This window comes from Acomys russatus, chromosome X, assembly GCF_903995435.1.
Source record: "Acomys russatus chromosome X, mAcoRus1.1, whole genome shotgun sequence".
In the NCBI taxonomy this organism is placed as follows: domain Eukaryota; kingdom Metazoa; phylum Chordata; class Mammalia; order Rodentia; family Muridae; genus Acomys; species Acomys russatus.
In genome coordinates, this window is record NC_067169.1 from 28,411,136 (window position 1) to 28,424,579 (window position 13,444).

The 13,444-nt window shown below is 42.7% G+C and overlaps 1 pseudogene; it reads left to right on the forward strand.

The window, feature by feature from the left end:
• Positions 1-4,042: 4,042 nt before the first annotated feature.
• On the forward strand, positions 4,043-9,637 carry LOC127185193 (alpha-enolase-like; annotated as a pseudogene).
• Positions 9,638-13,444: the final 3,807 nt, after the last annotated feature.

The following is a 13,444-nucleotide window of genomic DNA, read 5'->3' on the forward strand; positions in this document are numbered from 1 at the left end:
AGGGATGGAGACAGGAAAATGTCTCTCTGAACCATCATGTAAGACATGAGCATATCTTGAATCCATGCAACAATTTTCACAACTGTCACAGACCTTCTCAGTCGGGTATAGGTCCTTAGGAACAGGAGTTCTCTAAGTGTTGGTGGACAAAGATAGGCAAGTGACAAATAGACCAACCCAGGGGAGAGTTTAAGTCTGAGTGTATTTTGTAGGCAAGCAAGCTAAATTTTTATAGACATTTTTTGAAATGGGGAGTGTTTTTGTGGTTACATTTTTTTTTTTCATTCAAGGAAGTCAGTGAAGCAATCAGGCATACATAGTTCAGAATACAGGATGTAAAGTAATAATGTTGTCATCATGCTTGAGTCACCATTCTTAAGTCATTAGCTTGGTATCAGTATGCATGTGTCCTCTTTATCCAAGGTCAGTGTTCTCTCATTATGTCAAACATCTGTGTGTCAAGATAGTTTTTTTCTTAGCTCTTCTTTTTATCTGAGCGTCACTATCTGGAGCTTTCTTAAACATTTTATTTGTAAGTCATAATATGAATTATCAACTGATGATTAATTCTTAGCCATGTTTCTTTTAACAAGTGAAGTGGAACTTGATGGTAAACTCTGGGCCTGAATGGCCCTTGGCTGCAGTCCCAAGTTAGGGCATTTCATAGTAACATGGTCATGTTTGAAAAGTTCTGAAATGAGAGTAGGTTAGGAAAAAAACAAAGACAGAATATGCAACATAATGAGAAAGAATGCTACAATCAGTTACTCCTTGCAGGAACATCAGACCCATTCCAGGAGGCTCTCCCTAGGCAGGGGTCATTGCCTCGCATTGTGCAGTAACATTTGTCACACAGACTCCATTGGAGGGGTCGTGCCACACAACCGCCTGGAGTGTCATAGTTTGTAAGATGCTCAGAATCGAATTCTGAAGCCTACGCCCTTTTTAGAATGATAGAAAGATCCTTGGAAACTTACCATGATTGTGCTCGATGTCGCTAGCCTTTTTGGTAACTTGAACCTGGGGTCAATCAGCCATCCCAGTTTGCCTCAGATTGAAGTGCAAAAAAAGACAGGGGATTTGGGGGGATCAACTCAAAAGCTGCAGGTAAATTTAGAGGAGACTTTCATCATAGAGAATCAACCCCGGAGCTTTTCATCCTATAAAAATCAAAACCTAGCCTTCCACTCCCACCTCCAAAGATAAATAACTTTGGTCTCAGTTGCATACAGAATTGTCCTGATTGTGGTCACATAGACAACAAACAGCAGTAAGGGCAATTTCTGGCTATATAACAGTAGTCATATCCAGCTTCTTTGACAAGAACTCAAGCTATACCTGTCACAGTCATTTGATTTTTAATAGCCTTCCCTTGTCAGCATGAGTGGCCCTACTTTCATTTTCATGCAAGAATTCATTATTTCTGTCCAAATAAAAAAATAGGTACAGGAGATATTTTGTTTTGGTCAAACTTTAAAACTCTAGCACAAATAAATGGAAATAAATAGTGGTGGTTAAAGGGTTTGACTGTACTGCCAGCGCTTGGGAGACTAAGGAGGGAAGATCACTGTCAATTGGAGAAAATTCAGGTAGCTCACAGGAGAAACTGAACAGGCACTTAAGATGATAAGGAATTGCTGGGCGTGGTGGCACACGCCTTTAATCCCAGCACTTGGGAGGCAGAGGCAGGCAGATCGCTGTGAGTTCGAGGCCAGCCTGGTCTATAAAGTGAGTCCAGGACAGCCAAGGCTACACAGAGAAGCCCTGTCTTGAAAAACAAAACAAAACAAAACAAAATGATGAGGAACTAAAAAATACAAATACAAATAAAAATGTAAATAATAAAAGAGGGGGCTGGAGAGATGGCTCAGAGGTTAAGAGTACTGGCTGCTCTTCCAGAGTTCCTGAGTTCAATCCCCAGCAACCACATCATGGCTCACAACCATCTATAATGAGATCTGATGCCCTCTTCTGTCATGCAGGCAGAGCACTGTATATATAATGAATAAATAAATCTTTTTTTAAAAAAGGGGGGGGGAGATTATGAGGAACACCAAAATGAATGTGCAAGTTGGATATCTAACTGGCCTCTCCCACAGTGGGAGAAAGAGGTCATTTGAATGCCCACAGGACAGGATATACATTGGTACTGGTCACCTATAACTTGCAAAGTCATAAAGTCATTCAAATATAAAAAAAAGTCTAGGAGCAAAAAATCAAATGGATAGGACTTAAATAATGCATTGCTTTTAATTAAAGTACAAATGTTTCCCTATGCAACCCGTGCTGCTCACCATTTGTTAGACTTATTTTTCCCACTGGCATCGCTATGTCTCAGATCTTACATAGCTGTGAAATGAAGTCTCAGAGGGATTATAGAAAACAGGAGGCTAAACAGAACATGTCACTTTCATAAGCTTTTTTAAATGTAAGAAAGCATTAACAGAATTCTTTCAATAAACACTTGTTTTATGTGTATTACTCTGCAGAATATTGAGCTTTCCAGAGTGCAGACTTTATTCGTATCTTAAACAACAGTTAACTGAAGGATTAACTTCTATTTGGGACCACCCTTCATTCTAAAACCAATGCTAGTTTTGATGGTGAGTCATAGTGTAGTGTTGTAGAAAGAGCACTGGACTGGGAATCCAAAGTTTTGGTTGCCATTTTTCTTCTTCCACTTACATAAAAATAGTCCCATCCCTACTGGCATCTAACATGGTGGGGCCTTGTTTTGTACCGGGTGCCATATTAAGAGCGGGGCAGATATTAACTCACTTCAAATGACCCTAGGATCTTCTTACTATGTCTTGGTTGAAAAAGGTGAGAAACAGAAACTTAACTCAACACACAGCTACTAAGAGATTAATGGCTTGGGTCTCAGTTACACATTTATTAAAACGAGGCAAACTATTATCTGTTTATAGGGAGCAGGTTTCTCTCAGTTCTCCCCCTTCCTAAAAAAGAAGACTTGAGCTGAGAGGCAGCCATTTTAGACAGAAGTGTATTTAGTAGAGGAAAACGTACACGCCGAAGGAAGAACGCAGTGGGCTGTCCTCAAATGGGGGTAGCAGAACGCCGGGTTCTGAGTTGTGACTTTTTAATGTTTTTAATGCATATGTATGAGCTTGGTGGCAGATTCATGGGGGTAAAATGACCCTTTCCCCCTTCCTAATCACGATGAACTAGATTTCTCTTTCAGGGTATTTCTTCCCATGATCCAAACCACAATACAAATGGTAGTGTAGTGAAGTCAGGGTGTGCCTGTGTGGCAGTAGGGAAAGTGCCCAGGGCCCTGCATTGCTGGTGAAGAGGGAAGAACCTAACTGCAGCTTTAAGGATGTTTGCAAGGGGCATCCGGACTCATAGGCAGCTAGGCTAGAGATAACAGCTGCAATTTCCTTGATTACCTCAGGCCTAACTTCTTGCCTAAACAGGAAAACACAGTTAGCAATATACAGCTGCTGTTCTTTGGTTCTAGGCTGTCTGGCTCCTTCCCTACCTTACCTCATATTCACAAGGTCTCGTCTAGCTAAGAAGGATTTTGTCAGAAAACAAAGTCAAAACAGAGGTGAAAAAGTACCAGATAGAGTGGTATCTTCTTCCTCTGTGGCTTGTTTTCCAAAATTATAATGCATTCTTTCCGGACTCTGTAACCTCAATGACTAAGAACGGAAAACAGAACTCATTCAACTTTGACTAACTTTGAGTTGGGCGTAAAGGGAATTATTGTTGAATACCATAAATGGTAGACTCTGACTCGCCTCCTTTAAAGGTGATTTTGAGAATTTATTTCTGCTTGCACTCAAGTTAGAATAGAATCTTTCTAAATGCTTTCCACACTGAATGTTTTCATTGACCTTTGAAGACTCATGAAGAAAAGTATTATCAAATGATTCACCTTTACCAAGAACTCATAGCAGTTTTAGACAAATCAATTGGCTTCTGGGTCTCAGAAGGTCATCCATATTTGCTCTCATAAATGTGTGCTCGGAAGTCTCACCAAGAAAAAAATAGATTGTGGAAATTTTAGGGTGACTGGATGGATGGACTGCACCTCAGTCATGATGCTGAAATCTTCATGACACCCACGAACAGGTTTGGGTCAGGCGTCTGGTTCAATTTATGAAGGATAATAGGGAGTAGGGAACTCCTACCAGTTCCTTGGCTTCATTAGAAATAACACTAAATTATTCAGCACAACTATTATTTTAAAAACAACAACAACACAACCTTTCCTGTCAGGTGTGATAGCGCACACCTATAATCCCCAAGGCAGAAGCAGGTGGGTCTCTAGGAGGTGCAAGCCATACTGGTCTACAGAGTGAGTTCCAGATCAGCTGGAGCTACATAATGAGACCTTGACACCAAAGGAGAAATTAGTTTTCCTCCCTACAAGAATAAGATATCTTATGCTAAAGGTCTACACCTGCCTTACTTTTCCACATTTCCTGATGTTGAAAGACCTCTCCTCATTGCAGACTTGGTAGCATTAGACTTTGGGCAGCCGTTTTGCATGAGCTCCCAAGTCACATTTGCAAGACACACATATGGCAATTAATACCCTATGTAGCCAGAAGAGACCAGATGACTATTTCACTATTAAAAGAACTCTTTGAAAGATGTTTTTGAAAGCAGATGTGGCTTGAAGACATGATTTACAAAGTCAGACAGGGAACCGCAACGTCACTAAAGTCTCCAATTTCTTTTAAAGATAAAGTCAAATTAGGAGAAAGGTCCATGTCTATAACACTATCTCTGACTCACTTTCTAATGGTTTTACAGCTAGATATATAAGCTATAAGAGTGTGGAGAGATTGTTCCGTGATTAACAGCATGTAATACTCTTTCTGAGGTCCCAAATTCAATTCCCATTACCCCTATTTGAAGACACACATAGACACAAGGACACATAGATACACACACAGCTAAAATAATAACAATACATCTTTAAAAGTATGCAAGCTGTATTAAATATATATTAGCTTTCTGTTGTTGTCTCTTGCTCTCTGAAGTTGCCACTGTAAGAGTGGCATGGTTATTTAGCTTCTTTAGGTCTGTGTGTTGTAGTGTGGTTATCCTGTATTATGCAGCTAATATCCACTTATAAGTGGATATATGTCTTTCTGGGTCTAGATTACCTCACTCAGGATGATCGTTTCTAGATCTATCCATTTGCCTGCGAGTTTCATGATTTCCTTGTATAGCTGAGTAGTATTCCATTGTGTAAACATACCACAGTTTCTTCGGTTGAAGGACATCTAGGTTGTTTCCAGATTCTGGTGCTAGGGTGGGTGCTTGATTCTCATTCAGAAGGGCTAATAAAATAGACACCGGAAGTGGTTGAAGAGAGGGAACAGGACGGGAGCCTAACGTAGAGGTCCTCTGAAAGACTCCACCCAGCAGGGGATCAAAGCAGATGGTAAGAGTCACAGGGAGTCTTACGGAAGAGTGGGGAATAAAAGGACATGGAGGAGACAGGAGCTCCACAAGGAGACCAACAAATCTGAACCCAGTGGGCCTGCAGAGACTGATGCACCAAGCAAGGACAATGCATGGAGGAAACCTAGACACTCTGTTCAGATGTAGCTGATGAGCAGCTCAGTTTCCATGTGGGTCCCCTATGAGGAGAGCAGGGGCTGCCTCTGACATGGACTCAGGTGCCCACTATTTGATCACTTCTCCCTGGTGGGGCAGCCTTGTCAGGCCACAGAGGAAGAGGATGCAGGCTGTCCTAATGAGACCTGATAGGCTGAGGTCAGATGGTAGGGGAGGAGGGCTCCCCTCTCAGTGGACTAGGAGAGGGGAATGGGGGAAGAGAGAGGGAAGGTGAGAATGGGAAGAGACAAGGGAGGGGGTTACAATCGAGCTGTAATGTGAATAAATTTTAAAAAATAAAAACTTAAAAGAAAAAATGGCATTAAATAAAACTGTATTAAATCAAAGAGCAAATAAAACCAAGCTTTAAATTTCAAGCAGAGTCATATATTCCCATTAGGCCTCTATGGCTATTAATTATAGTACTGACGCTGGTAAGTGCTCTACTACATCCCAGTCCTTTTTTCTCTTTATAAAATGAAATTATGTTGCTCAGGCTGGCTTTGTTGAGCTCACTCTGTAGTCCAGACATGACGAGAACTTTCAAATCTCTTGCCTTTGTCTCCTGAATAACTAGACCTGCACCATGAAGCCCAGATCTATGGCGGCTTATGGATTTCCAAGCATATGCAGCCATTTAAAATGTTTTTGTCATGTTAATGGAACCTAATTGTAAATGTGGGAGATTTCATTTTCATAAGCCAACCAAAGACTTTAGCATGAGCAAAATGCTAGTAAACATTTTTCTATTGAGAAAAGGTGGCATAATTATTATCACATTGTGTTTCTAACAGAAACTCACCATTATATAAATTCTGATTCATCACATTTGACAAAGGAAGGAAATATTTGAATTTACATACATCATAAATGTGTCTTGTGGTGGATTTATGCTGTACTTTGATGGAGTAAGAACAGAATATAAAAGATATTTTTTTCATTCTCAAACCATACAACCAATACCCCAGTTTACAGGCTCAGTAAAACAGAAAGTTCACCAGGGGGAAAGGTCTGGGCTCCAGTGCCTTGGTTATGCAGTGTAGGATAGATAAATGGATGTGCCTTAGTGAAATAGTTAATGGTCCATCTGAAAAAGAGCAAGTACTTATTGTGTTCAACTTGACAACGGGGCACTTCGGAGCCCACAGAATCAGTAAGATTTATGCTAAATGGACTTAAAGAGGGCTTCCCCTCCCATACCCTGCTATAAGACACAATTCAGTGTTTGGATGAAAATGATGTTTCTAGTATACATAAGGGTACTGTTGCAGATAGGGGGTCCCCAGAGGCAAAGCAGTCTCTGGAAGGTCATCTTAGGTAACAGAGGAACAGGAGGAAAGCTGGGTGATTTCTCACACTCTTCCAGGTTGAAGCCTGGAAATCGATCCCACTGAGGAATTCAGGCAAACCGGGCTGAACACGCTTCTGAGCTCTTCCCATAGGAGGAGACAGAACTGCGATGTTTAACCACCAAATCTCTGTCCATCATGTGGTTAAGGCTGCCATCAAACACTAATTAGATATCCCTTGGACATAGTTTCAAGTGCTCATGGTAAACTCTTGGCTATTCACAGGAAAACGATGTAGAGGCATGTATGAGGCAATAACATGGTCTACTACAAGAGGCTTAAAAGTCCCTAGTGGGGACTCAGTCTTTCAATACTACAATGCGTTTTGTTCTGTTGATTAACCTAAACTGGGATGTTCAGGCACAGATGTTGTTGTGATTACAGCAATAGCAATATGCACATCAAAATATAGATGGAGTAGTGGTAGAAAGGAAGATAGATATCATTACAGAGCTACAGATAATTATGCATCTGGTGGTGTAGACACATTGAGAGAGGTAGATTTATAGACCTATAGGTAGTTATGGATCTTGTGGCAGAGATAAATGACATGAAGATATAATTAGATGTATAGATATAATATATAGACCTATAAGTATAATGATGTGGAAAGATTGGCATTGACGCAAACAGATATGATAGTTATATAGATAGACGTATAGCCACAGCTGTACATTTCTCTGCGCCCTGACTTGTGTTTATGCATTTACGCCTTGGACTTCTCCCATCACAACTTTACACCACAACTGAATGACTATCGTCCTTACTTCACATTCCTGGAGATGAACAATAAGAGCAGTGTATCCGCTCTGGTCTAATCACTACAGAACAGCTACCAGTGTGCACCTACAAACCACTATTTTTGCTGGTGCAGGGTTGAGGGGTAGAGGATAACCTCTGCCCCTCTGATTGCAACTTGCTGTATAGATCAGGCTGGCTTCAAACTTGTGGCAATCCAGAGTGGTTGGATTGTAAGTGTGTGCACTGTGCCTGGCTACAAACTACTACCGAAGACACTACTTCAATGAGATTAGGAGGGCTAATGAATATGGATATTCATTCACTCACTTATTCATTCATTCATTCACTAAATAAACATTCATCCTTTGCTGAAATTAACCTGATTTTATACTTTCAAATACAATTGGGGGGAATCATAATCGATTTTCCCACTTTTTGGCCAAAGGAAAAAAGTCACAGAATTTTTGGAAGAAGCTGTTTATTGATCCAGAATCCTCAGCAAATATGTAGACCATGTGTGTGTGTGTGAGAAAGAGAGAGAGAGAGAGAGAGAGAGAGAGAGAGAGAGAGAGAGAGAGAGAGAGAGAGAGAGAGAGAGAGAGAGAGGAGAGCGGGGGAGGGAACTGGGCTGTCTTTGCTGGCTGCAAAAACCTCTTTCTTTCCTGCGCAATGATCCGACAGCCAGAAATTCATCAAGTCTATTCTCGAGATCAGTGCCAGAGAGATCTTTGATTCTCATGGAAATCCCACTGTTGAGGTTGATCTCTACTCTACTGCAAAAGGTGTAGTAGTGCTATGGTGCCCAGCGGTGCCTACACTGGCATCCATGATGCCCTAGAACTCTGTAACAATGATATTACGCGCTACAGGGGAAGAGTGTCTCAAAGGCTGTTGAGCACATCAATAAAACTATTGCACCTGCTGTGGTTAGCAATAAACTGAATGTTGTGGAGCAAGAGAGGATCACAAGCTGATGATAGAAATGGACGGCACTGAAAATAAATCTAAATTTGGTGCAAATGCCATCCTGGGAGTATCCCTGGCTGTCTGCAAAGCTGGTACTGTGGAAATAGAGGTGCCCCTTTACCCCCTTTCCATCGCTGACTTGGCTGGCAACACTGAAGTTATCCTGCTGGTCCCAGCTTTCAGTGTGATCAACCGCAGTTCTCAGACTGTCAACAAGCTGGCCATGCAAGAGCTCATGATCCTCCCTGTAGGGGCATCCCATTTCCCGGAAGCCATGCGCACTGGAGCAAAGGTTTACCATGACCTAAAGAATATCATCAAAGAGAAATAAGGCAAGGATGCCACCAATGTGGGTCTCGAGGGCAGATTTGCACCTAACATCCTGGAGCGCTGGAGCTGCTGAAGAACGCAATTGTGAAGGCCGGCTTCACTGAACAGGTCTTTGGTATGGACGTGGCTGTCTCTGAGTTCTACAGCTCTGGCAAATATGACCTGGACTTCGAGTGTCCAGATGACCCCAGCAAGTACCTCACATGCGACAAGCTGGCTGATCTGTACAAGTCCTACATCTGGTAGCACCCAGTGGTCCCTTTGACCAGGACAACTGAGAAGCTAAGCAAAAGTTCGCAGCTAGTGCAGGCATTGTTTGGGGACCATCTCACAGTGATCAACCCTAAGCAGATTGCCATGGCTGTGGACGAAAAGTCCTGCAACTGCCTCTTGCTCAAAGTGAACCAGATCGGCTCTGTGACTGAGTCTCTGCAGGCGAGTAAGCTGGCCCAGTCCGGTGTCAGGGTGTCCCATTGCTCTGGGAAGACTGAGAATACTTTCATCGCCGACCTGGTGGTGGGGCTCTGCACCCTGGTGTACCTTGCCGATCTGAGTGCTGGGCCAAGTACAATCGGATCCTTAGAACTGAAGAAGAGCTGGGCAGCAAGGCCAAGTGTACTGACAGGTCCTTCAGGAACCCCCTGGCCAAGTAAAGTGAGGGCTGGAGATCCTGGCGCCACCAGCTGCTTAGATCCCATGCCTGATGTCATCGAGGCTGCTCAAGGGTGGCCCAGTGCTTGTCCTTTCCACGTCACTGCTTCCACAGACCACCTGAAACCATGCTGGAAGCGCCAGCTTTGTAATTACGTGATTGGTCTGAATCATTGGTTCTGTCACTTCACTTTTCAGCTAGTCTCTAGAGCCCTCGTTAGCTCCAGTGTCGTCTTTATGGTGGCCATAGGCAAAATCCCTCCCCCTCCAGTGGTTCTACATGCAAAATAAATGCCACTGGAACCCTTGGGGGAAAAGAAAGAAAGAAATGAACTGGCTTTTCCAAGTCGAGGAAGTTGGCAGAGGCCTCAACAAAATCCTTATTCCCCTAATTGTCGGATGTACTGAGGAATGGCACACGTTCTGTGTGTCAGGACACGTTTGTAACGAGTTACCTGAGAGAGGGTGATTTTCAGGATTTCCTATTTTTCTCCTTTCCAAATGAAGTCATGCTAGAAAACAGTTTCTGAAAGAAATGGATAAAATGGTGACAAACACTTAAATGTATGAAACACAAAGGATTGAGCCTCTTCTCTGCTCGTTTCCAAGGCACCCTGAAGTACTTCTGTTAACACTTGTGCCATGACTTCTAATAATGTGTTTGCATTTCTGTCACCCAGGGCAAGGGATTATATCTTATTCATCTTTATATCCCACCCAAACAGTGTCCAGTGCATGATTAATGTGAGCTAAAGGAATGAGCGTGCCTATATGTTATGTACGAGAATTTTTGAAAATAGGAATGCTATTTTTAAAAAGAATTTTATTTGGGTAAATTTTGATATTTTAAATGTTTTTAAAGGCTCACAAATGTGGATCCAATTTGCACAGCACACAGAACATTTCTCAAGCAAATGTTTCCAAATCAAGTTGAAGTGACTCGGGGTTAAGAGTCTCTCTTAAGACTTGTCAGAACGAGGCTGCCTGACTCTAGCTGTCACAAGTCATCACATAGGATTTCCACAGGAAAACATAGACAGACAAGCCTGGCAGCAGGAGGCCAAGTTCCTCCGTTCAGCTGTGAGCCGGAAAATAGCAAGGGAGATTGATTTCTGCACAGCAAGGAATGAAGCGAGTAGACAGGATAAACTGGGCCTGTAATCCACCACCCCACTTCCCCCAACACAAAAGCCAAACCATTGCCCTTTGAGGGCCTTCAGTTGAGAACGTACATATTCAGTCCACAACTCAGAGAGCTACCAGACAGGCAATGAAATTTTGTTCACAAACAAGAAAATCTTTTTATCTAATAGTGAAAGAAGAAAAGATTGACATTTCACACTTAAGAACCAGGCAATCAGCCGGGCAGTGGTGGCGCATGCCTTTAATCCCAGCACTCGGGAAGCAGAGGCAGGAGGGTCACTGGGAGTTCGAGGCCAGCCTGGTCTACAAAGGGAGGCCAGGACAGCCAGGACTACACAAGAAACCCCGTCTTGAAAAACCAAACCAAAACAAAACAAAACAAAAACAAAAACAAGCAAAAAAAACCAGGCGATCGAGTTTCAAACGTTAAAAAAAAAAATGTGGAGCTGGAAAGATCGCTCCGTGAAGTGCTTTCCATGCAAGCATGAGAACAGATTCCCCACACACTCACATCAAAAAAATTATGCACAACAGCAGCATACAAAAACCCCATCACAAGCCGGGTGTGGTGGTGCACATCTTTGATCCCAGCACTTGGGAGGCAGAGACAGGTCAATCTCTGTGAGTTCGAGGCTAGCCTTGTCTACAAAGACAGTTCCAGGACAGTCAGGGCTATTACATAGAGAAACCAGAGAAGCCTTATCTTGAAAAAAACAAAACAAAATCAAAAACCCTATCACTGGAGAGACAGAGATGGGATCCCTGGGGCTTGCTGAAACACTAGCCAAGCTGAGTCTTTAAGCTCCGCATTCAGTGAGAGAAGTTGTCTCCAAAAAAAAAAGTGCCTTGCCGGGAGGCAGAGGCAGGCAGATGACTGTGACTTCGAGGCCAGCCTGGTCTACAAAGTGAGTCTAGGACAGCCAAGGCTACACAGAGAAACCTTGTCTCGAAAAAAATTTTAGGCCAAGCATGGTGGCGCATACCTTTAATTCCAGCACTCAGGAGAAAGAAGCAGGTGGATCTCTGTGAGTTCTAGGCTAGCCTGGTCTACAAAGTGAGTCCAGGACAGCCTGGACTACACAGAGAAGCCCTGTCTTGAAAAAAAAAAAGCCTTATCCAGTCTGGATATGAGGGCATTAGCGTTCTCTTACTATATCTTGTTTTGTCTTGTCTAGCTGTCTTCTCTTGGAAGCCTGTTCCTTTCTAAAGAGGAAATGTTGAGGAAGTGGATCTGTAGGAGAGGGAAAGGGAGAGCTAGGAAGAATGGTGTGAAAAGAAAATATGTTTGGGGTGCATTTTAGGTGAAAATATTAAACTCAAGTAAAAATAAATATGTGTAAATAAATATCAGAGAGTAATTGAAACAGACACACAATGTTGATATTCAGCATGCAAGCACATACAGACACACACAAATATGTACATGCAACATTGCAAAATAATTTTCATAGTGTTTTGAATAACTTTATGGCTTTTGTTTATTTGATTTTCAAGACAGGGTTTACCTGTAACCTTGGCTATCCTGGACTTGCTTTGTAGACTAGGCTGGCCTTAAACTCACAGAGCTCTGTATGCCTCTGCCTCTGCCTCCCTGAGTGCTGGGGTTAATGGTGTGTGCCACCATGCCCAGCTAACTTTACGATTTCTTATTGGGCTCCATTCTTAGCCATCGTGGTCTGGATGTAGCCTAAGGACCATGGGTTGGACAAGCCCAAAGAGTCATGAGTCCCCTAAAAATGCCACATTACCTTTCATGGGAACATCCTCTCTTGTACACAGCATATTATCCCACTCTTTTTTTCAGCACATAGGATCAACTATCTACTGTTTCTGAAAAGGAATTGACATCTTCCCAGCATTATCAGGTTACAGACTCCTGATATAAAGATTGAAGCCAGGCATGGTGGCACATGTCAATAATCTGAGCAGTAACGGAACTGAGGCCAGGGAGCGGCGGTGTCTGTGAATTTAAGATCAACCTGGGTTACAAAAGGAATTCAAAGTCTTCACTTACCAGGAAAGTGGGACAGAGGGGAGGACATCCTATTGGGACTTTAGGTGTGAGAAGCATGGGAGAATGGAGAAATAAAAGGATCCAAAGGGTCCTAGAAACCTAGAAGAACATTATGATAGGCAGATCTGGGCCTAGGGGTCTGGCTCAAACTAAGGCACCAGCCAAGGACAATACAGGCAGTAAACTTCAAACCCCTACCCAGATCTAGCCAATGGACAGGACATTCCCCACAGTTGAGTGGAGAGTGGGGACTGACTTTCACACGAACTCTGGTGCCCCATATTTGACCATGTTCCCTGGAGGGGGAGACCTGGTGGCACTCAGAGGAAGGATAGCAGGCTACCAAGAAGAGACTTGATACCCTATGAGCATATACAGGGGGAGGAAGTCCCCCTCAGTCACAGTCATAGGGGAGGGGAATAAGGGGAAATGGGAGGGAGGGAAGAATGGGAGGATACAAGGGATGGGATAACAATTGAGATGTAATATCAATAAATTAATAAAATATTTTTAAAAGAAATGAAAAAAAAAGGAATTCAAGGTAGTACGTGGCTACACATTGAGACTCCATCTCCCCAAAAGGTGAAATTAGGTTGCAAAATTAATCTCCAGTGAGGTTGCAGTTTTAGGTGTGTGAGTATTTTGCTGGCAT